General features: G+C 33.4%; 1 long non-coding RNA gene across 2 annotated transcripts; it reads left to right on the top strand.

Annotated features, from left to right (window-relative positions):
* The first annotated feature begins 575 nt into the window (after positions 1 to 575).
* On the top strand, positions 576 to 20,019 carry LOC122138173. 2 transcript variants are annotated; one of them, XR_006155354.1, is made up of 3 exons: positions 576 to 733; positions 912 to 1,179; positions 19,820 to 20,019. It is a non-coding gene; the product is annotated as an uncharacterized LOC122138173 (long non-coding RNA). The 2 variants fall into 2 exon arrangements; XR_006155355.1 differs by having other exon boundaries at positions 992 to 1,179.
* The last annotated feature ends 2,879 nt before the right edge of the window (positions 20,020 to 22,898 follow it).

Raw genomic sequence — 22,898 nt, forward strand, 5'->3', positions numbered from 1 at the left:
ATTGAATTGGAAATGAAGATCTACTCAAGGTAACCTCGTTGGTCCGTCGCAGATGAATGCAGGCCGGGCATAAATGAACTAAATTAAGAATCAGGAAGGCACAGCTGTTGTCTTGGAAGACGTTTTCTCAGGAGACCCGAGGCACCTTTGAGGAGCAAAGGAGCAGAAAGAAGAAGTTTTCTTGTCCGGAAAGATGAGTCTGCCATGTGTTCACAAAACTGCCCTATTTTTGGGAAAAAAAGCTGAGATTGTACCTTTTTTTCCCCCTTACACACATACACATGAATACACACACTCTTGCCAAACCCAAAATGTGGTCTTCAGCAGTGTTGTGGTTTATTCAGAGATGTAGGATGATGAAATCCTTGTGTCACACTGCTATATTATAGGCCATTGCTATCTAAATGCTACTCATTTAATTAATCAAATGAATCTGTCTAATGAAGCCACTATTGATAATCACATAACACAAGCAGCCTTAATTTGAGCACCTCAAATTTATGTATATATTGATATTTTCTAATAAAAATAGCAAACTTGCATATGTACTTGTTTTAGTAAGTATAAAAAAAAACTAAATATAAAGTATATAGAGTTTATCTAAGAAGACTAACACATTTGATTTTACGAGTCATTGTTTCATCTGTAAAAATTATTTATTCTATGCTTTGTGTGTGTGTACACAGTATAAAAACCATTACGCCTATGGAGTCCCCGTAAACCACCAATGCAGGTATGCCTGTGTATATGTGTGTGTGTATACACAAACACAAAAGTTTACTCTTAACAATTGCTTCAATACGTTTGCTTTGTGTGTGTGCATATAAATATATATATATAGTAAAAAAAAGATGTTCATGGTTGTTTCTTCACATCCTGAAGGTATGATTTGGTTCATTATCTTGCTGTAGGATGAATCCCAGACTTGCAAGGCGTATAGCAGAGGGTATTGCAAGCTGCTGTAAAATGTTTTGGTCGTGTTTTTGTTCAGGGTGCCACTCACTCATTCAGTATACAGCAAAAAAGCCCCAGACCATCACGCTTCCACCTCCACGTTTGACTCGTTCCTCCTCCGTCCTTTCACCTACTCAACAAAACCTGTGTGACAAACACAAGATTTCACATTTTGACTCATCGGTCGAGACCTTCCACCTCCAGGAGTCCATTGACAATGCCCAGGTAAGCCTTTTTTTCTCTTATTAATTTCTCTTTCCTTTGCAAAGTACATACACTCTCAGGGAAAAGGGTACAAAAGCTGTCACTGGGGTGGTACATTTTGTACCTTTGTACCTAATTTACCTCAAAAGAATGTGGACATATTTGTAATTCAAAGGGCATATTAGCACCTAAAGTTTACATATTAGTACATTTTGTAAGCTTTTGTACTGTAGTGTTGATATAATATAATGTTGATATACTGTAATTTGTATTTGTGTTGTGTTTTTCTTGCTTGCTTTACTACTATTATATATCAGCATTTTGTGTTATATATCAGTATTTTTTGTAGAGAATTTGTGAAAAACGTTTTACTAATATATATGCATTGAACATTCTTCTCAAATATTTAAAAATTAGTATATAATTTAAAAATGAAAATATATAAATATTTCTAATTTTAAGAAATGTTTCTTCACAATTATATTATATATATATTTGTTTATAAAAATTGACAAGAAACACAATATCAAATACATTTTAAATAAATGTAAAATTTATTTGAATATTACATAAATATTAAATACATTTTAAAATATATAAAATATTTAAAAAAATAGAAAAGTTTCACAATAATATAACGTATAGTATTGTATTATAAATATATTATTAAAAAATTACTAAAGGTAAAATGTTCAAGAAACAATATATTAAATACATTTAAATGTATATAAATATTAAATATAACGAAATATAAAATGTTTTATATATATATATATAATTTCAAAAAATGTTTTTACTAATAGTAAAATATTCAAGAAACATATCAATACATTTTAAATATTAAATTTCAAATATATTTAAATAGAAAGGTTCTTTAAATCATATTTTCACAATATTATAATAATTTGTACAACACACACACACACACACACACACACACACACACACACACACACACACACACACACACACACACACACATAAAACATATAAATAAAACAGTATTTTACAGTAAATATTTGTTTTTTCTTTATATTTTAGGATGGAGGTTAGCATAATTGTAGGTCCTTTGCACCATAAAGTTTGAAGCAAGTATTTACTTACACAAAACTGCATGTAAGGTATACGTCATAACACGAGGGAATTCGAGCAGAAGGCCACCTAATTGCACTTGATTGTGCATGATCTGTCTGAACGAAGACAGCATAATTACATCTTCAGGTCTTTCAAACAGATGGCCTCGTGAAAATGAAGCTGCGCTTCCACAATAGAAACTTCACACTGACTAACCTCATTCGGCAGTCACTCGGAAAAGGTAGACTGTGATCTCAGTTTCTTTCATTCATTTAAAAAACGGCACCTTTTTATCCTCTCCCGCTCTCACAGTGAGGCTAAGTATGAGAACAATGTCACCTTTCTTGTCTTCGAGGATTTGCGTCATTGTAACCTCTGCGGCCCCAGCCAATCATGCATGTCTGATATTAGAATGCTTCCGCTTTAATTATCTCGTCTAGATTCTCCATCCTTCATTATATTAGGAGGGCATTATTCTGTGCCCTTGACCCATGGAAGGCGTATTTCTAGGTTGAGAAGACTGACATTGAGGAGTAACTAACTAAGTAGCAATGCTGCTAACTAAATTTGTCAGTAGCATGGCATTTACGTTTAGTCGTTTCACATTTAGCCATCGTAGTTTAGATTTGGCAGTAATGAGCTATTTTTTTCTAACAAGAAGTGGTGTAGCTTGACGAAACGCTGCACTGCTGGTTTTTATGTCATATTGTTTGTGCACACTGTTTTTGTGAGCTGTATAATCAAATGGTCTGTTTAAATTTCCAATTACTCTCATGTTGTGCTGGGAATTCAGGGAAAAATTGCATGAGCACTACCAGCCAAAAGTTTAAAATAATTAAGGTTTTATATTATTATTATTATAATATAATATAATTAAATATATATCTATATATATATATATATATATATATATATATATATATATATATATATATATATATATATATATATATATATTATAATATTATTAATTATTAATTATAAATATTATATTTTCTTTTTGAATATATTGCAAAATTTAATTTATTCCTGTGATGCGCAGCTGAATTTTCAGCATCATTCCTCCAGTCTTAAGTCACATGATCCTTCAGAAATCATTCTAATATGCTGACTTGCTGCTCAAGAAACATTTATGATTATTATCAATGCTGAAAGCAATCATGCTGCTTCATATTTTTGTGGAAACTGATAATATATATATGTGTGTGTGTGTGTGTGTGTGTAAAATATTAATATAATATGTATATAGAAAATTCAGCATTCTCATGGCATCAATAAATTACATTTTAAAATATATTCATATAGAAAAAATACATTTTACAAAAAATATTGATAAAAAATTTACTTTGGATGAACAGTTTAAAGTTTTGTCTACTTTTATTAGTTTTATTTAGTGTACATTTTTCTAATTTAAATCCTCATTGCTTTTGTGCCAGATGAATTAAAGAAATTAAAATCTATAATTCTAATTACTGAATTATATAATTGGGCCTGTATATTTCTGTATATGGATAACTGCTTATCTATAACACTCTGTAGTGTAGATAACTACATTTTCTTGAGCATTTGAATTATAAGCAGCCTGGCAGGCTTCTCCAATGCTACAGAAGATGTGTAATGTCAAATGTTCACAAGTAAAGCTGTGTTTCAGATGCCAGCCAGTGTTTTTACCAGCCACGTTCTTGTATTTAGTGAATCTTCTAGACGTGTGTGAGTCGTGAAATGAGATTTATATTGCTTGGAGAGGTCCAACTTGGTGCGACAAACAATATCAACACGCTACAACTTTATTGCAGCTTTATTGCGTCTGGGAAACGTGGCCCCTCGTGTACAAGCGCCTGCCAGAGTTAGAGCTGTTTACAACTTTTGTTTCGGGGACAGAAGAAAGCGACTAAATAAATAAATAAATCCATAATGCATAAAACTTTTGTCACCTGTAGCCCCGGGACAAAGTGGGAGGATTTTGATGAAATTGGAGTGTCAGGCGAATCCACTCTACTGGAATGACACGCCCCGCAGCTACTGTCCCACAATGCAACCTGTTCGCCTCATAGGATTGGTATTACCTATTCATCAGAGCAGCCAGGCTACTCACTATGCAAATCGAATGCTAAAACATCCAGCCGGTCTCTCAACTTTTCATTCACGCCGACTCGACCTCCGAGGCTCTCTTTGAATTCCAAATCGTCGCTGCGAATTCCCCTCTGTTTAATGGCACGTGCGTTTCGCCGGCTGAAAAATCTGCTCCGATGCTTTGTTTAAGTTCGCGTCTGAGCGTCGACATTAATAATAACAAGATTGTGCTAAACTTCTCATTTCGAAACGCCTCTGTCCTACTTTGCCCTTAATCTCGTTCTCTGGAATTGCGATCCCAGGGCTCCTGCCAGTGTTTACTTCGGTGAATCTGGGTTTGAAAAGAGCGAGACTCAAGTATGCATTAATGTGAAGGCTTCAAACACTTGGCAGAAATCTGAATCATTTTGATATCGCCCTAGGAGGAAATTTGATGCTGTCACACCAGTCCAATTTAAGCGGGGGATTTGCAGCATGAAATGCCTTCCATTGCCGAGATTGCTACTTGATGGAGAGAGCCGTTCGCGCTGCCATTTACCCAAGCAGTCTTTTAAAGAATGACTTGATTTTTCCCACAGAGATCAATGCTGATGCAGAGAAAGAGAGAGGTGAACGGTTGCTAATGTTTGCCAGGCTGTGCTAATATTGTGATTTTACATTGCACCTTGTGTGGGAAACAAGTTATGAGAGGTCATTCGATGGGAAGATGCTTTATTTATGCTGTAGGTTAAACCCGGGACAGATATTCAGTTCATATGGTTCACGGAGCTGGAACAACCCAAAGCACTTCTCTCAAGAGTTTTCTGTCTTGCCGGTCTGTAAAACTTTTGCTTTGACAGATACTTCACGCACATCTATTATTGAGAGCTGCTCAATAATGAGAGGTTGTGAGAGGTGACGTATAGATATACAATAGAGATGTGTAATCAAATGCAGTGGTTCTTGATTTGAGTTCCTCTGTGAGTGTCATACAGAAGTAAAACAGTTGTGAGTCATCGATGTGAGACGGACACAGTCCACACATATGAACTGTTTGATGCTTACAACACAGTCCAGAAAATCCTCAATCTGTTGTGTCGAGGGACAGATTTTGAACCTGAGGCTGCTTGCATTAAAACAGTCATATTTGCATTTTATTATTTCATTCATTATGTAATACATATGTGTGCATTTCTTTAAATTCTCACTAGGGATGCATGATGTATAAGTACTGTGTTAGATATTAATTAGTGAGGTCAAGTGATTAATCGCTTCCAAAATAAAAGTTTTTGTTTACATATATGTGTGTGTATTGTGTATATTTATTATGTGTATATATAAATACACACACATACAGCATGTAGTCTATTTATATTCATATAATTTATATATAAATATAAATGTAACACATTTTTCTTAAATGTATAAATGCATGTCTGTATTTATACAGTATATACATAATAAATATACACAGTACACACACATATATTATGTAAACAAAAACTTTTATTTTGGATGCGATTAATCTTTTATTTATTTTTCATTTTTAGTGTATATTGTTAATTTTATCATTTTTTTCAGAAATGTTTTCAACATAGATGATATTCAGAAATGTTTCTTTTCAAATAGCTGTTCTTTTCTGTTCATCAAAAAATTCTGACAAAAATGGTTTTGACAAAAATATGAAGCAGTACAACTGTTTTCAACATAGATGATATTCAGAAATGTTTCTTGAGCAGCAAATCAGCATATTAGAATGATTTCTGAAGGATCATGTGACAAACTAGTAATGCTGCTGAAAATTCAGCTTTGATTACAGTAAATTACACTTTAAAAAATTCTGACAAATTATTTAAAATTTTCATAAAATTTAACAATTAAAATGTCATTAATAACATTAATAATTTAATAACACTATTAAATGTGCTTGCTTTTATTATTAAATTACATTGCTACAAAAACAAATAAATAACAAATAAAAATTTCATTAAAAAAACAAATAATATAATAAAAATAATAAAATTTATAACATATGCCTGTTTCCTGTATGCCTGTAGCCTGATATTTAAAAAGATTTTTTTTGATTGCAGGTAATTTTAATATATGCCATTTCCATCACTGAATAAAAAATAAAAAGGTGCAATTTTTTATTTCACAATTCACACTTTTTCTCTTTCAATAAAAAAGATATTTGAGATACAAAGATATAAACTCAGAATTTGGACTTTTCTCTCCAAGTTTACATCTCACATTTCTATATTTGATAGTTTATATCTTTTATAAATTAATTGTGAGTTTTTACTTGGAATTCTGAATTTACATTTAGCAGTTCTGTTCTGTTCATTTTTTTTTTTCTTTCTTTTTTTTCAATTTTTGTGTCCCGTATTATGGAGAATGAAAAGGTAATAATTTGGTTTTGGGAGTCTCCAACAACAGGTTGACATTCTTGCTAGGTCAAAAAAATTTCATTGTCTTATAATATGCAATTTTTTTTATCTTACTTGCTCAACGGCATTTAAAACCATTTTTTATTCCTAAAGTATTTTATTTATAATATATGCCTGTTTCCTGTATGCCTGTAGCCTGATAAAGCAGAGTTTGTGAGCACAGTGCTGCTTTGTGTACAGCGTTACCGGGGAAACAGCTATTTTACCGCTCCAAAAGCGGCACCTAGTGGCAAAGAATGAATTTGCATCTTCATTCAGACCAATGCGAAAAGACAACAAGTGGGCGGGCAATATGCTAATGTTTCATGTTGAAGTCAACATGAAACGCATGGGATTCGTTTTTAAAACGACTCGTTTAAATGATTCAGAGTCGACTCTTTCTTTTGAGAGACAATAACTTTATACAAGGTGCACTTTCAGATTTAAAACTTTGCAGCATGTTTTCATTCACTTAGAGCTGTGTTACACACTGCATGAAAGGTAATTTTCAAAAATCCATAATAGGAACATAAAAAAAGTAACTGCAACTTTTAATCAAGCAATTCTGAGATTATGTGTAGCAATTTGGACTTCATATCTCAGAATTTCAGACTTTTTTTCTTGTGTGGAAAAATGACAGAAACTAAACTGTGAGATAAGGTACAATTCTTTCTTTTTTTATCCTGTGAGGAAACAAGCTTCCTTAATTGTATTCAGACATTTGTACAGTATAGAATTTTAAAATTTGCCATTTAACAGTAATCAGACCATGAAAAGAATTACTGAATAACTGCATCCCATTCACTAACGTTGTAGTTATCTGATTCAGTTCAACCCTTGATTGGTGGTATTGATATTGTTTATGACATCTAAGACCCTCTAAACTGATTTCTGCATAACTTGTTTAGTGCTCATGAGGAAGCGTAAGAACTCCAGCAAACTTTGTCCCCCGACTCGTCTCCTGTGGTGTTATGAAAGTGATTCAGCCAGGTGGAGATAATAGGAAGGGGTTTAGTGAATAATAAAGTTCAGTGTCTGATTGCGTTTCGTGTTGTCGTCGGGACGTGAGGCGTTTCTCCGACTAGCTGCTCTGGCTCCTGTCGTGGGCCACTGTTTAAATGGATTAACATGTCAGCTGGACAGCGCAGAGTCTTGTGTGCTTCAAATCCCCCGTCTGCCTCTCAGACACAAGACCAGCCTTAGAAAAATAGGATTCAGTCCAATCTCATTTCTTAGCTGTTCTTCTGCAGTTCACTGCCTGTGTGCCACCACTCACATACTGATATTAAAGCTGCAGTAAAGAGTTTTACACCTAAAGAAATGTTTAGAATTACATCTTTATATTTTTTGAGAAATTTGTGAGTGCTGCAAAACTTGCCTCATGGATGTCGTAGGTGGATTCCAGTCCAGTGCAATGCAGTTTTGAGTATTTTTTGGTTGCTAGGGTTTTGCTAAGTGGTTGCTAAGGCATTCTTAGTAGTTTTTATGTGGTTGCTGGGTGGTTTCTTAAGGTCATTACTTGTGGGTTTGTCAGTTCAATATTTATAGTATGAATAACAGTAATATTGATAGAAAAATACACCTGTTGTTATTGTTAACTAAAACCGTTTTAAATAGTTTTGTTTATTGAAATAAAGATGAAATGATTTAATGAAAAATGTAAATGACAATTAGAAATGTTGCCCTGGCAACTAACTAAAATAAATACAGGTTAAAGCTAAATGTAAATAGAAAAAATAAGCTAAATAGAAATATCACAATAATAAAACAAATACTAATAAAAATTTGCAAAAGCACATTATTAAATCACTAAAACTTGCAACAGGAATTAAAAATGAAAACCAATATATAAAAATAAAAAATGATAGTAATAATAATAATAATAAATATAAAAATAAAAGCTAATTTGTATTTGTATATAATAAATATATTATATATATAATATATATATTATAAAGACCTATAAATATACCTAAAGACCTAAAAACCTAATTATATAATATATAATAATATATATATATATATATATATATATATATATATATATATATATATATATCATATATATATATAATATATATATAGCCAGAAAAGCCCAAATCTTTAGCTGTTTGCTGTATCTCCCAATAGAACTATCCACACCACAAGGGGTCAGTATCAAGTGTAAGACTCTTGTCATATAGGCCAGAAAAGCCCAAATCTTTAGCTGTTTGCTGTATCTCTCTTTAGATCTGCACAGATTTTTCTTTCTCAGCTTCCTCCAAGGGTATCTGTCAGAGATGAGCAGCGTTTCAGCCGGTAAGAAAAATCTCTCCGTCTTGCACTCTTCCTCCTTTGTGGCAGTGAGGAGGAATTCTGGGTATTTCTTCAGTCAGGGTGACTCATGGATAGTATTAAGGGCTCTTCTCAAAATAAGTCAACTCTCAACCTCAAAAATGTCATTTATAAATATCACCTCATTACGCGCAGCATCGGGAGCCCCTTGAGAGTGTTCTTGTAGTCTCTGCAGCGGAAGATCAGCAAAGTATGCAAACTCTCAAATCATTATTAGTATTACTATTACTTATGTTAGAGATATTTGAACAACCCCCTGGCATAAAGTATTAAACTTTGATCTGAACTTATTCCACAACTTTTCCCCCCTCAAATCATCCTGCTTGTTGAGGAGAAGTTATTAATTTATTTTCCCTTTACATGGCAGATGTTAAGACCACAGACTTACAGTGAAGTATGGACTCAAACCATATCTAGAGACGTTCGAGTGGATTATTCTGACTAACAACCACCCAGAGCATGATCATATAAAAATAGATTAAAACTAAATATGAATATAAAAAGCTATATAGAAATGTAATAATAAAACTAACACTAATAAAGTATTAGCGAAAACGCATTACAAAATGACTAAAACTGAAATGAAAAAATGAAAACAGATCAAAATTATATATTGTAAGCTATTTCAAAATATTAATACTCTAAATATTAAAAACATTATATATAAAATAAACCATATGTAACTATATGTAACAAATAACTATATATATATATATATATATATATATATATATATATAACAATATACATAACATAAACAATATATATATATATATAGTATGTGTGTGAGTGTATGTGTATATATATATATACATATATGTATATGTATATATATATATATATATATATATATATATATATACACAACACATACACTCACACATGTGTGTGTGTATATTAGTGCTGTCAAACGATTAACCGCATCCAAAATAAAAGTTCTTGTTTACATAATATATGTGTGTGTACTGTGTATATTTATTATGTATATATAAATACACACGTACAATATATGTTTTGAAAATATTGACATGCATTTACATATAGGCTATATATTTATATTCATATAATTTATATTATATACAAATATATTTAATATATAAACATAACATATATTTATTTAAATATATACATGCATGTGTGTATTTACATAAACATAAATATACACAGTACACACACATATATTATGTAAACAAAAATGTTTATTTTGGATGCGATTAATCGTTTGACAGTGTTTTTATGAGTCATTCATTCTACGTCTGATTCATTCGGGAATGAAGTGGCTCTCTTTATGATTCACTCGATTCGTTCAAAACGCGGATTCATTCAGAAACTAAACACTGCTGTGTTGCTTGGAGATGCACAGCTATGGCTTTAAAGGTCATATTTTTTTGCAAAATTGAGCTAAAACACAATTTTTTAAAAAAAATATAACACAATATCACTTTCATATTTACTGAACTGTTGTATAAAATCACATTTAAACTTGTGATATTCGTGACAAAATCAGCACTCGTGTGATATTGCTCTCGCTGCTAGTGTGATATCGTCATCATATGATATAAATATGAGACAAAAACACATACAAGGATATGTATATATATATAAACATAACTAATATAAATAATACAAAAAACATACAATATAAAATAAAAAAATATAAACACAAAACAAAAAAAGATATAACTAAAAAAATAAAAATAATACAATACAATAAAAAAAATAAAAAAAATCAATTAAAAATGTATATTATTAATTCTGACTTAGCACAGTCAGTAACCACCCAGAGCAACCTAGCAATACGTAGCAATGCCTTGGCAACCTTTCAGAGTTTAGCAATTTTCTAACTGAAAATTTTTCCTGAAAATCTAGTTTCTGTCGTGTGTTAAATGTTCAAGTACTTCTCGAGCTGCTATCATCATTCATCCTGCCGGCTTTTTCTTCATTGTCTCTTCCTTGCTCTAACTATGATGTCTAACAGCCGCAGGGACTTTGAAATCTGTGGTACAGCTGCGCTTTAATTAGAAACCTCATCATTTAGTAGTCAAAGAGAAGCACTGTGGAGTGTTCTGACATTTGTGGAAGCCAGCCTAGATTGCTATGGACACTTTCTCGTTTTAATTACAATATGCTTCAATTATAGTGTGCTTTTTTGAGTTTTGATTAGTTTACCTATCTTGAAATAAACCCTTGAATCACGTGCTGTAGCACTGCAGGCATCTTTTGCGGTTTCCTCATCATGCATTACTGTAAAACATGCCATAAATGCATAGAAATACCTTTTACCCACGTTAAATGTACAAGGCATACAGTGAGACGCTTCAAGTCATTCTGAGGTCAGATGTGTGGTGGATAATGCTGAATGAGGATGACATGCACATCGTGGCCTAAAGGATGACTGATTCACATTAAAGCACATGAGCCTGACCCATAAAGGGGTATCAGTCTGCCCCTTAATTATTTCAATTAAGCCATGGATGGTTAACCATCCCACCCTAGATATTAAAGACACAGGCCAGAAACAAAATACACAAGCGCAGATGTGTATGCTTGGCACATACATTACTGTACTATTGCACATACTGTACTTAACATGCATCTTTGCATTACAAAATGCATGCAGATGTCTGTGCTGTTAAACTGGATGTGTTTTTATTCACGTGAATGCTATTAACATGTCAACTGTACTTTAGCATACTTTGGAGTATAGCAGGAGAATTCTGTCTTTTTATTATTTATTTTTATAGATTTTATATTAGTAATCTTTATTTCAGTTTTTTTTGTTAACATTTTGTGTGGCTTTTTTTTTTAAATGGCTTAGGTTTTAACTCTTATAACCCTGCTTTGTTGCATTATGAAATATGGTTTGACACGTTTCATATAACGTATGAGATTGAGTTTGTGGAGAAATAACTTTTTTCATTCACTTACTTGCTCAGAGTATATTTTGGTCTTTAGAACCCATTTTTGGCCATTCTGTTGGTGGTCATTTGTGGTAATATTACCCTTGATTGCTAAATATATAGTATGACAGCCTTGAATGAATTAGAGAAGGTTCAAAGATTGAACAGGCGTATGATATTATGGGATATATCACGACACGTAACCCGCAGACCAACCGCTGTTGTACGCTGTGTATGGTTGACCTCTAGACCCTCACGTCTCTGCAGATTAGCAGCATTTGGAGAACATGAGATTTTTGGCCCTCTGGGAAATAGGATTCATGTAGACACAGCAGACCTGAAAGCCTGTTGTTGTTTGATGAATGAGTTACCCAGGAAAATAACCACTCCAGCAGCTAAAGTTAATGAGAAATATGTTGCACTGCTAGCACAGAGTGGAGCTGGAAACGGGCTTCTTTAGCAACATTAAACACGCTCCCTGCACAACACTCGAATAATATATGTAATATAAATTCTCTCAGCGCCTTGTCCAAATGTGATATCGCATCATTGTGATGAGACTGCATTTAGTGACCAGAATAGATTAAATTAGTGTTTACAAACAAATGCTGAGCAGCGACACTTCTGGATGCTTCAGGACCCCGACTGTCTTAGATTAGTGCTTTATTCAATTGAGCTCTAAATGACTAAAAAATGGCTTGACTAATGGAAATAGGGTTGAATTTAGGAGTCAAGGTTTTGTTGGTTTGCCCCTGCTGGTAGATGCCATAACTACAGTACTATGTGGGGAATATATAGGCCATTTAAAATTTAAAGTTTTTTTTTTTTTTTTTTTTTTTTTTTTTAAGCAAGCAAACAACATAAACTACCATTCAATTACTTTTTTTGAATGTTTTTGGACTTTTATTATCATTAACGCGCCATTTATTTGATTAAAAAAATACAGTAAAAAAGAAAAATTGTGAAATATTTTTACAGTTCAAAACAACTTTTTTCTATTTGAATGCATTTTAAAAAGCACTTTATTCCTGTGATCAAAGTGTCTTCAGTGTCACATGATCCTTCAGAAATCATTCTAATGTACTGATTTGCTGTTCAAGAAACAATTTTGATTATTATCAATGTTGAAACAGTTGTGCTGCTTAATATTTTTGTGGAAAGCATGATACTTTTTAGAAAGTAAAAAAACCCAGCATTTATTTGAAATATAAATTTTCTGTAACATTATAAATATTTTACTGTCACTTTTGATCTGTTTAATGAATCCTTGCTGAATAAACATTAATTTATTTTAAAAAATCGAAAATTGAAAATCAAACTTTTGACAGTACTGTATAAATAGATTTTTTCATCATGTTATAGTATATATTTTGCCCTAATAGCATGAAATTAATAAATGAATACATTAATTTAAAGTTGTGATTCAGTTCAAGTAAAAGCATTCTGTGTGCATGAAATTAAGTGCAAATGTAGTTATTTGGAATGTAGTAACTCACTTGTACAATGAAAGACAGTTGTCATTAAGACATATATAAATGTGTGATATATAAATGTGTTCAAATGTTTAAGTTAGACTCATATTGTATATCAGTTATTTTTAATTTATTTAAATTATTTTTAATCAGTTATTTACACATTTTATACACACACACACACACACACACACACACACACACACACACACACACACACACACACACACACACACACACACACACACGTATATACAGATCATTAGACCTTTGTGACAGCCTGTAGCAGCTACAAAAAAAAATCCATCTACGTACACACTGGCGTTTTTCTAAGAAATATTTCATTACAGTAAAAAGACAATTGAGGCGAACCCCAGGCACGCAGAGAGCAAGATGACACACATCATAACAATTTCGCCCAAGAGCAAAGAGAGGGGAACCATCTTTCCTCTTAAAGCTTTAGTGCAGAGCCCCTGCTGGAGGGAAGATCTCTGCTCGCCAGTTAAACACAGGCTATAAGGAGAGACAAAGTGTAAATAATTGCAAGCTCAGGTAACCCCATTCATTCTGAAAGCAGGTAAAATAGAATAGCACGACTGCTGTGAGACAACATTATGGTTTGTATCAGCTCGAGGTATCACCATCCTTTATAAAAATGGAACAAGAACATGGCACAGTCATGGCTAAAGTCCTCACGTTTGTTTTCCCCATATAACCACACAGTTAAAAAACAACAACATGAATTCACATTTTTTTAGGGGAAATCCTAAATCTTTGCATATTCTGACAAAAATGTAATGCTAGGGTATTGTGGGTTGTTGGCAAGGTGTTGCTATGCAGTTGATAAGGTATTTTTGACTGGATCTTAAGGGTCTACAGATGAAAAATAGCCTTTTTGGCTAATTCTGGCTCATATACAGTCATGTTTATTTATGTGCATCGCTTCTGTAAACAAATAAACTAAGTTGTCGCTAGGGTGTTGTTAAGGTGTTTTGAGTGGTCTTTACTGTGTTATATCGCTGGTAGGCTCTTCTGAATGGTTGATATGAGATAAGATTTATTCCTAGTCCTAGGCTATTCTGAATGGTTGCTAAGGTGTTGCTAGGGTTGCCCAAGTCAAAAGAGCCCATACTGGTTACTAGATATGGCTCGGGTCCCTCTTTCAAAATAGGATTATTTTGTGTGTTTCATCATTTTCCAAGCAAAAATTCTATATTTGCTGTCAAGGGTTTGTGCAAGAACTACAGTATCACTAGCTGTAAGTTGTAATAGTAAGATTGACCTTAATAAACATCCTCAGCTTTACATTCAGAGCTTTGTTGCACCCATCGCCCAGCAGGAGACTTCAGATAATTATCATGTTGCTTAGGCCGTGACCACAATTCATCCCGCTTTCTCCAGCATCTCCTCCATTGCTCTTACCTTGAGATGTGCGGTTGTGCAGCTAAGCCTTAATTAGAAAACCTCATCATTTAAGCGTCAAAGTTATTGTGCCTAGTTTAACTTCTAGGCAGAGATGCTCCGTCTTGTTGTTTGTTTTGCCAAAGCAGGACCCAATAAGATCTTCCAGAATAGCTGCGAGCACCGAAGGCTGGTTCGGATCAACCGGACGAGCAAAATTACAGTGCATGTAGCCCAACCTCTGCGTGCCTAACACGCCGCTAAATGAGGGACTTGATCTTCTCAGACAAGGAAATGACCGCGGCTCAGCTGGCGGTCTCAAGAACTGCTTAGAGAAGGCAACCGGGCACAAATTGTCCGAGAAATGTATTTTGAATTTTAATGAAGTGGCGTAGGCTCTCTTGGCTCGGGGCTCGTGAATCCCGCATTCTCTATCTGCGCTTTGCAGTTGTGCGGTAGACGATGGTGCGCCGCATTGGATTGTCAGTCTCTTTAATGTCGAAACCTTATCCGGCTGACTCTGGGCCATCTCTGGGATTTGATTTCTTTGGGGCTTTGATGCAGCTTTTATTGCCAGTATAGAATATCTTCCTTTAGCTCACCAAGACCCGTAGAGTTTCGTAATGAAGATATTAGCGGCTGGATTTTGCAGACATTTGCATGGAAACATGCCGAGATCAATGCAGCATTGCCTGCAGCATGTTGAAATTCAGCTGCTGAGTTTGAGTTAAACTTCTTGGAAATGCCTCTGAGGGGTAGAGGTTTATGCCCAAAACTAACTAACATCACAGAATGGTTTATACATGAGTACACACAGGCTCATGCATACACACTTTTAGATGCATACGTAGCTATGTTTGGAACAGAACTCTTAGCTGCTACTTGACAATTGCATATCTTGTTTAGGCTCTATATATACTGTGCACAGTATGCAAATTGTCAGTAAGACCCACATCAAATAAAACATTTACACACACACACACACACACACACACACACACACACACACACACACACACACACACACACACACACACACACACACACACACACACGCGCACACACATATATATGTGTGTGTGTGTGTATTATTAGGTAGTAAACAAAACTACTACTAATAAAGCTAATAATACACAAAAGTACACAAAATTAGGCCATAAATAGATAATTGGAGTATGTTTTACAAGAAAATACTATTTCAGTTTTTATATTTCAGAATTTCATGTTAAATTCATTGTGTTTCTTTCCATTTCTCTGTAATTATTTGAAATTTACTAGCAATTTCTGAGTGAATGTTTCCCCCAATTTTTTTCTGACACATTATTTAACCTAACTGTTGAATATTAAGGCTTTCTTTTTTTAAAAGCCAAAATTACTGTATATTTAATTTCATGATGATAACTAGATGTCACTCTCGTGACATTTTTTAAGTTTATGTGCAACTTATTTGCCACAATATTTTTCTGCCACATTATTACATCAAATATCTTAAATTTATTATCATGATGATAACTGCATGTCACTCACGTGCATTATGATGAAGTCATGTGATGGTTTTGAAGTTTATATGCAAATTTTAACATTTTTCCCACTATGTTTTCTGAAATATTTGATCAAACTACTGAAATTTAAGCCACCTCTTTCAGAAAGTTTAATTTAAAATCTAAAATTATTGTATACTTATTTTCATTGTGATAAATGGATAACACTCTCATGCATTATGAAGTCATGTGACATATTTGAAGTTTATGTGCATCTTTTAAAAGCAATTTTATCCATATTTTTCCTGACACATTATTTGATTAACACATTATTTGATTACATGTATGTGGCATTTTTGAAGTTTATATGCAATAGTTTTCATCCCATATTTTTCAGACACATTATTTGGTCAAACTGCTGAATAAGGCATTTTTAAAATTTTAAATCCAAATTTATTTATTATCAGATATAAATACTGTATACATTTGTGTGAAATAATAACTTTGCCCACTCTGTAACACTGCAGGCTGCAACTTGTACTTGAAACTCTCATGTGTGAACTGTCAGGTCTGTTGCATTCTTCCATTAAATTACATAAGGAAGAACTCATGTTTTAATTTTTTTTGAGCTGTGGGATATTATTCACTCTGCTCATGCTCAATTTTGGGTAAGTTCTTGACCTTTTAAAGGTCAGCATTGCTGCGTGTCATTGTGTTCTTTTGAAACTAGAGAAGAATGAACTAAGAGTAAGCAAACAACCTTGTTTAATTAAAATATTCTCCATCAGCCACGGCTTCATGGAAAAACTACATGATTGAGGCAGACAAAATATATGTTTTTTAATGATTAATGAGTCTTACAAACAAATTTCTTCCCAAATTTTTAAATTGCATTAAAATGTGGTATGATTCAAGGACTATTAAATTTAGTTATTTTGGGGTTGTTGCATTAATTTCATGAGAGTTAAACACAATTCCTACCTAAAATGTCACATCAAAGTGCCCTGTTTTTTTTTTTTTGTTTTTTTTTTGTACTTTTAATAGTGATTCTCAATATTTTCTATCTTTTCTGTCTCTTACATCTTCATTTTTGACAGCATTTTATAGCACTTGCATTACAGAACTGAGAATGACATTTTTGGTAAATGTGCTTAACGGTAATTAAAATAGTGTCACAATGCAAGAAATCCCAAGTCCTAATTTTCTTTAAGAAAAAAATAATTTTCTATTTCCTTTCTTATGATCAGGGTGTAAAAAATGACTCAGACCTGCTCTTGACAGGTCTTGTGTGTTTCATCCTAATCAATTAGTTTTTATAGAGACACTTTGCTTAAAAATTCATCATTCTCTCTGAAGCATCCTCACGTCATTCTTATTCAAGGCTGTTAAAACTGTAACTCGCTCAGTGGGGAGTGTGTTCTTCTGTGGAGGAACATGGGTCTTGGAGGAAAGGTCGACAAAAGGCAGAGTGTGTAAAAGAAACGACGCCTGCGGACTCTAAACGTTGCTTTGTGTGTGCTTCATTGTTCCTTTGAGCAGTGTTGTGATAAATCAATGTCGAATGCAGTCTCCTGAGCGCTCCGTATTATAAAAGATGTCTGACATAGCGTTTGTATGTGTCTTGTATGTCTGTTTGTGTGTGATTTACTGTACAGTAGTAAAAAGGAAATTCTCCAGGCTGGATCTTCAGAAGGCTTTTGTATTGAAATCTGGCAGGGACTCTGACTGGACAAGTATACTGTGGATAAAATGTTCAGCCATTTGTACTGTATATACTGTTAGAGAAATCTTTCTTTTAATCACCTTTGCTTTAATATGGTCCTGTGGCATGACATATAATATAATTTTACCATTAAATAAAAGTATGGGGACAGTGAGATTCATTTTAATTGTATTATATTTAGAATATTTTTATTTTTTGTATTTGATAGATAGATAGATAGATAGATAGGTTTTTCTGTTCTCTTTTGTCTTTTATATTTCTATTCATAACTGTTTCCGATTAAAATATTCAAAATATTTTAAGCAGCATGAACTGTTTTCAACAGTTTTTTGTTTTGAGCAGCAAATCATCATATTAGATTGATTTCTGGAGGATCATGTGATTTGCATCGCAGGGTTAAATGACATTGTAATAGAAAACGGGTAATTTTAAATAGTAAAAATCATTTACAATATTACTGTCTTTTACTGTATTTTGAGTGGAAGAGACTTCTTTGTTAAAAAAGGTTTAAAAAATCATATTGACTCCAAACCTTTGAACAGTAATGTATATATTAACAGAATTGATATAATATTGATAATTATGTAAATTAACAATGTTGCTATAATGCGACATGTTTACATTTTAACGTAGAATGTCCAACTTCCAAAAATAACTTTTTTGTGCAATTTAATAATTTTCATTTAAATACACCAATATAACAATCCATAACAATCAAATTAACATTTAACGGCATAAAAATGTTTTTTTTTTTATTTTTTATTTTTTTATTATACAATATGCTGTAAAATTGTGAGTGGTGACGCAAATGAATCATTCGATTAAGTTTGAACTGATTTATGTAATGAATTAAATGTTCCATAGTATTTTCTAAGATTTTTTGTTGTAGGAATTACAAAACTAGTCAGATTGCAAGCAATATTCACGACGTTTACTATCAAAGATATCAATATCAGCACAAAAAATATCGCAAAGCTGTTTTTTTTTTTTGTTTTTTTTTTCTGTTTGGTCCTCAATCATTCTAGCATTGTGTTTTCAGCTAAAGCTGTGAATGCAGATGAGCACTGTGGATCTCCTACAGTATATTCACAACAATATGTTCTTTAGAACAGAATAGGACACACGACAGCGTTCTGTATAACAGTTCCATTCTTTTCTGTGCCAAGAGGATTTTTCTCTCATTAGCACATCAATCCACATAATCTGCAGTTCATACTGTGTTGCTAGTGTGCTGTCAGACTCGAAAATAAGAGGGAATCGCTGCCTTCCTAACAGCGTAGTTTGCTATTTTGAAACAAATGGCAACATGCTGAAGGAGAAAGACGTTGCCATTTTAAGCCGCAACAGCAGAATTCAAACATGATCCATCAGTCAGCGGCGCGCAATCTTTCACGTCTCAAACTTGCCACGACTGTCTGTCAGCTACCTGTGGGGAAACGCTGGGGCAAAGACATCGGGGACGAGTCAAGCGGAATTCAGCGGTCAATCAATCACGCGTGGGAGTTTGGGAATGACAGAGTTGATCTGGAGCGACTCGTTTAAAAAACCATTAGTGTACAGTGGTGGGTTGCCTGTCAGATGGGAGTGTAATTGATGTGAATGAGCAGGTGATTAGTGCAATGCTCGTATATCATCCCATCTTGGTCCCGTCGCTGCACCATGAGCCTAAATCCACCAGTCAGCACACGGGACGGTGGGACATCGAGATTGTGGGTCGGGTCATTAAGGTCTGCTGAGATAAGAGGACACACACACACACACACACAATCTCTAATGGCACTTTGATTTTTTTCCACAGCTGGGAGCTGCAGATCTCGCTCAGGCCCGGTCTGACTTACCAGAGAGCTGAACAATGACCTATGTGAGGAAAGTAATCTAATTCAGCGCTCAGAAGTTATTTGAATATAGAATGTTAATGTAGACACTACTCTCAAAAGTTTGGGGTCGATAAGATTTTTTGTAATGTTTTTGAAAGAATTCTCTTATGCATTTATTTGATCGAAAATACATTTTTAATAGGTAATGTTGTGAAATATTATACAATTCAAAATGAATGTTTTCAATAAAAACATTTTTAAAAAATGTCAATATATTTTAAGATATAATTTATTCCTGTTATGCAAAGCTGAATTTTCAGCATCATTCCTCCAGTCAGTTTATATTCAATTTAAAGTGCTTTATTTGCATGATTGTGTTTACATATAACATTGCCAAAACATTATATGCTAGTAATGACAGGAATATACAAGTAAAAGAAATATACAATTTGTTAAGTTAATAAGTTATTTGTTATTGTGTTAAGTAATTAATAAAACTAAAATGAGAAATATATGTATATAAATGTCTATTTTATTATATCTATATCTATATCTATATCTATATATATATATATATTATATATATATATATATAAATTATTTATAGTAAAAAAACAGTATTTTTGTGAAAACAGTGCTACAATTTTTCAGTGTTCTATGATGAATAGAAAGTTCAAAAGAACAGCATTTATTTACACTGATCTTCAGTGTCACAGTTGATCAATTTAATGCAACCCTCCTGAATAAAACTATTTATTTCTTAAAATAAATTCTGAACCCCAAAATGTTTTTTGTTTTTTGTTTTTACATTTAAACAATTAATTATGAGAATGTGAAATTGACCAACAAGAAGCCACTTTTTTATTTCGCTATAAAGAGATTCATGAATATGATAAATACTAATTAAAATACAATTAAAATATTTTAATTTGTGAGCTGCTTTTTGAACCGAGTTTTGTGAAAATAGGCCTTTTATGTCTTTTCCTCAAATGCATGGAAGTGGGTGAGATTGGCTCAGTACTGATATTTTGTCAATTGAAAGGGATTTCTGTGATCAAATCTTTTGAATCCATTCCCCAAAAATATCACTCAGATTTGTTTTTGAGTCTTGTTAAGCTCCATTTGGTCAGAAATTCCCTCTGAACAACATCCAGTGTTAACCAAATCTTGTTTTTCCTTTCTCACAAATCACTGCATTTCCAATTGACTACATGCAATTAATGCCATTCTAATCATGTGGTCGTCAGTTAATTATTTACACATTTTTATTGCACTCCCTCTTTTTCTTCTTGTTTTTTAATAACGAAACCTAATATTCTATTCCAACAGATCATTTGCTCTGACACAAAACAAGGATTTAATCACAAACTTCTTAAATGAACAGTTCACCCAAAAATTTTAATTTGCTGGCAAAGTATTCACCCTCAGGTAGATGTAGATTATTTCTTTTAGTCATCAGAACAGATTTGGAGAAATGTAGCATTGCATCACTTGTTCACCATTGGTTCTTCTGCAGTAAATGGGTGCTGTCAGAATGAGTCCAAACAGCTGATAAAAACATCACAATAATCCACACCACTCCAGTCCATCAGTTAACATCATCTGAAGCCAAAAGCTCCATGTTTGTAAATAATAAATCCATAATTAAGATGTTTTTAACTTCAGACCATAACTTCTGGCCAAAATAGTCCATAATCATAATGCTTCCTCCAGTGAAAAAGTTCATTGCCTGTTTTCCTCTCACATCAAAATCCACCCACATATTTGTTTAGAGCTGTTTTGTACTGTCTTGAGCTGTGCATATTTCTCTCCTGATTCAGACGAGACGACTTTACACTGGAGAAAGCAATATTCTGCAATATGTACTTGCATTGTAGCCGGAAGCAAAGACATTAACTGATGGACTGGAGTGGTGTGGATTATTGTGATGTTTTTATCAGCTGTTTGGACGGCACCCATTCACTGCAGAGGATCCACTGGTAAACAAATGATGCTACATTTCTCCAAATCTGTTCCATTGAAGAAACAAACTTATCTATTTCTTGGATGTCCTGAGGAAAAAGTTTCAGCAAATTTTCATTTTTGAGCCCCCTCATATTATAAAACTGGCTTAATCGCTTGATCAAGGAGTCACTGTTAGCATTAGTGTACCTTTAGGCTGTTTTCCTATATGGTGTAGTTCGTCTTAAAGGTTGAAAAAGCAGAGGCTCGCTCACCAGTCTGCTATCAGTGATTTGTTTGGTCAGTTTCACAAATGCCGTCTTTGTTTTGCCTGTTAGTTAATTCAGCATTATTTTGCCTCATTAGAGGTTGAGCGCTGATGTTGGGTGAAATAGCACTCAAGCGTGTCTCTCAGGCGCGCTAACACGAGTGTCTTGCGCGTCGTATCATTTCTGCAGTGCCAGCACACTTCTTCATTCAACAACCTGAGCCACAGGAAACATTATCTAGCCCTCTCTTGATTAATTAATAGCAGCAAGTATGAATAATAATTAAAATGCAATGTCCAAAGGTCATTACAAACCCACGGATAGGCTTTAATTATACTGTGCAAACAACGTGAATTGCAAATGGCCTCTGATATAGCGAAGTGTACGCGTGGCGTATGAAGTTATGTTTGCTAATTACAAGCTGGGACTGCTGAGACTGAGAAGAAACTTTTTATATAATGTTCCTGTTCTTAACGTGAATAATTCAGTGCTTGTTCTTCTAAGGAAAATGTTTGTCTTTATAATTATTTATCAAGATGCGATAAACATGCTTGGCCTCCGGCTGTTATAGAAATGCCTTCCACAATACAATCAGCTTCTGATGAATAAAATAAGTAAAATAGGTTGTGAATGTCATTTAATGTTGATTTTAACCCTGTAAAACCTGACATAATAATAATAGTCACCAAATTTTTTTTATCAAATTGAATTGTTTATTGAACCTTTAGACAAAATATTTTTTAAAGGCAGGGTATGTGATTTGGTTCAAAAACATTATTTGTTATGCTGTATGAAAGTCTCTCCACATCCTCCTGATAGCAATCAATAAGTTAAGTGGTCTAAATGTATT

The sequence above is a fragment of the Cyprinus carpio genome, chromosome B8 (genome assembly GCF_018340385.1).
Source record: "Cyprinus carpio isolate SPL01 chromosome B8, ASM1834038v1, whole genome shotgun sequence".
In the NCBI taxonomy this organism is placed as follows: domain Eukaryota; kingdom Metazoa; phylum Chordata; class Actinopteri; order Cypriniformes; family Cyprinidae; genus Cyprinus; species Cyprinus carpio.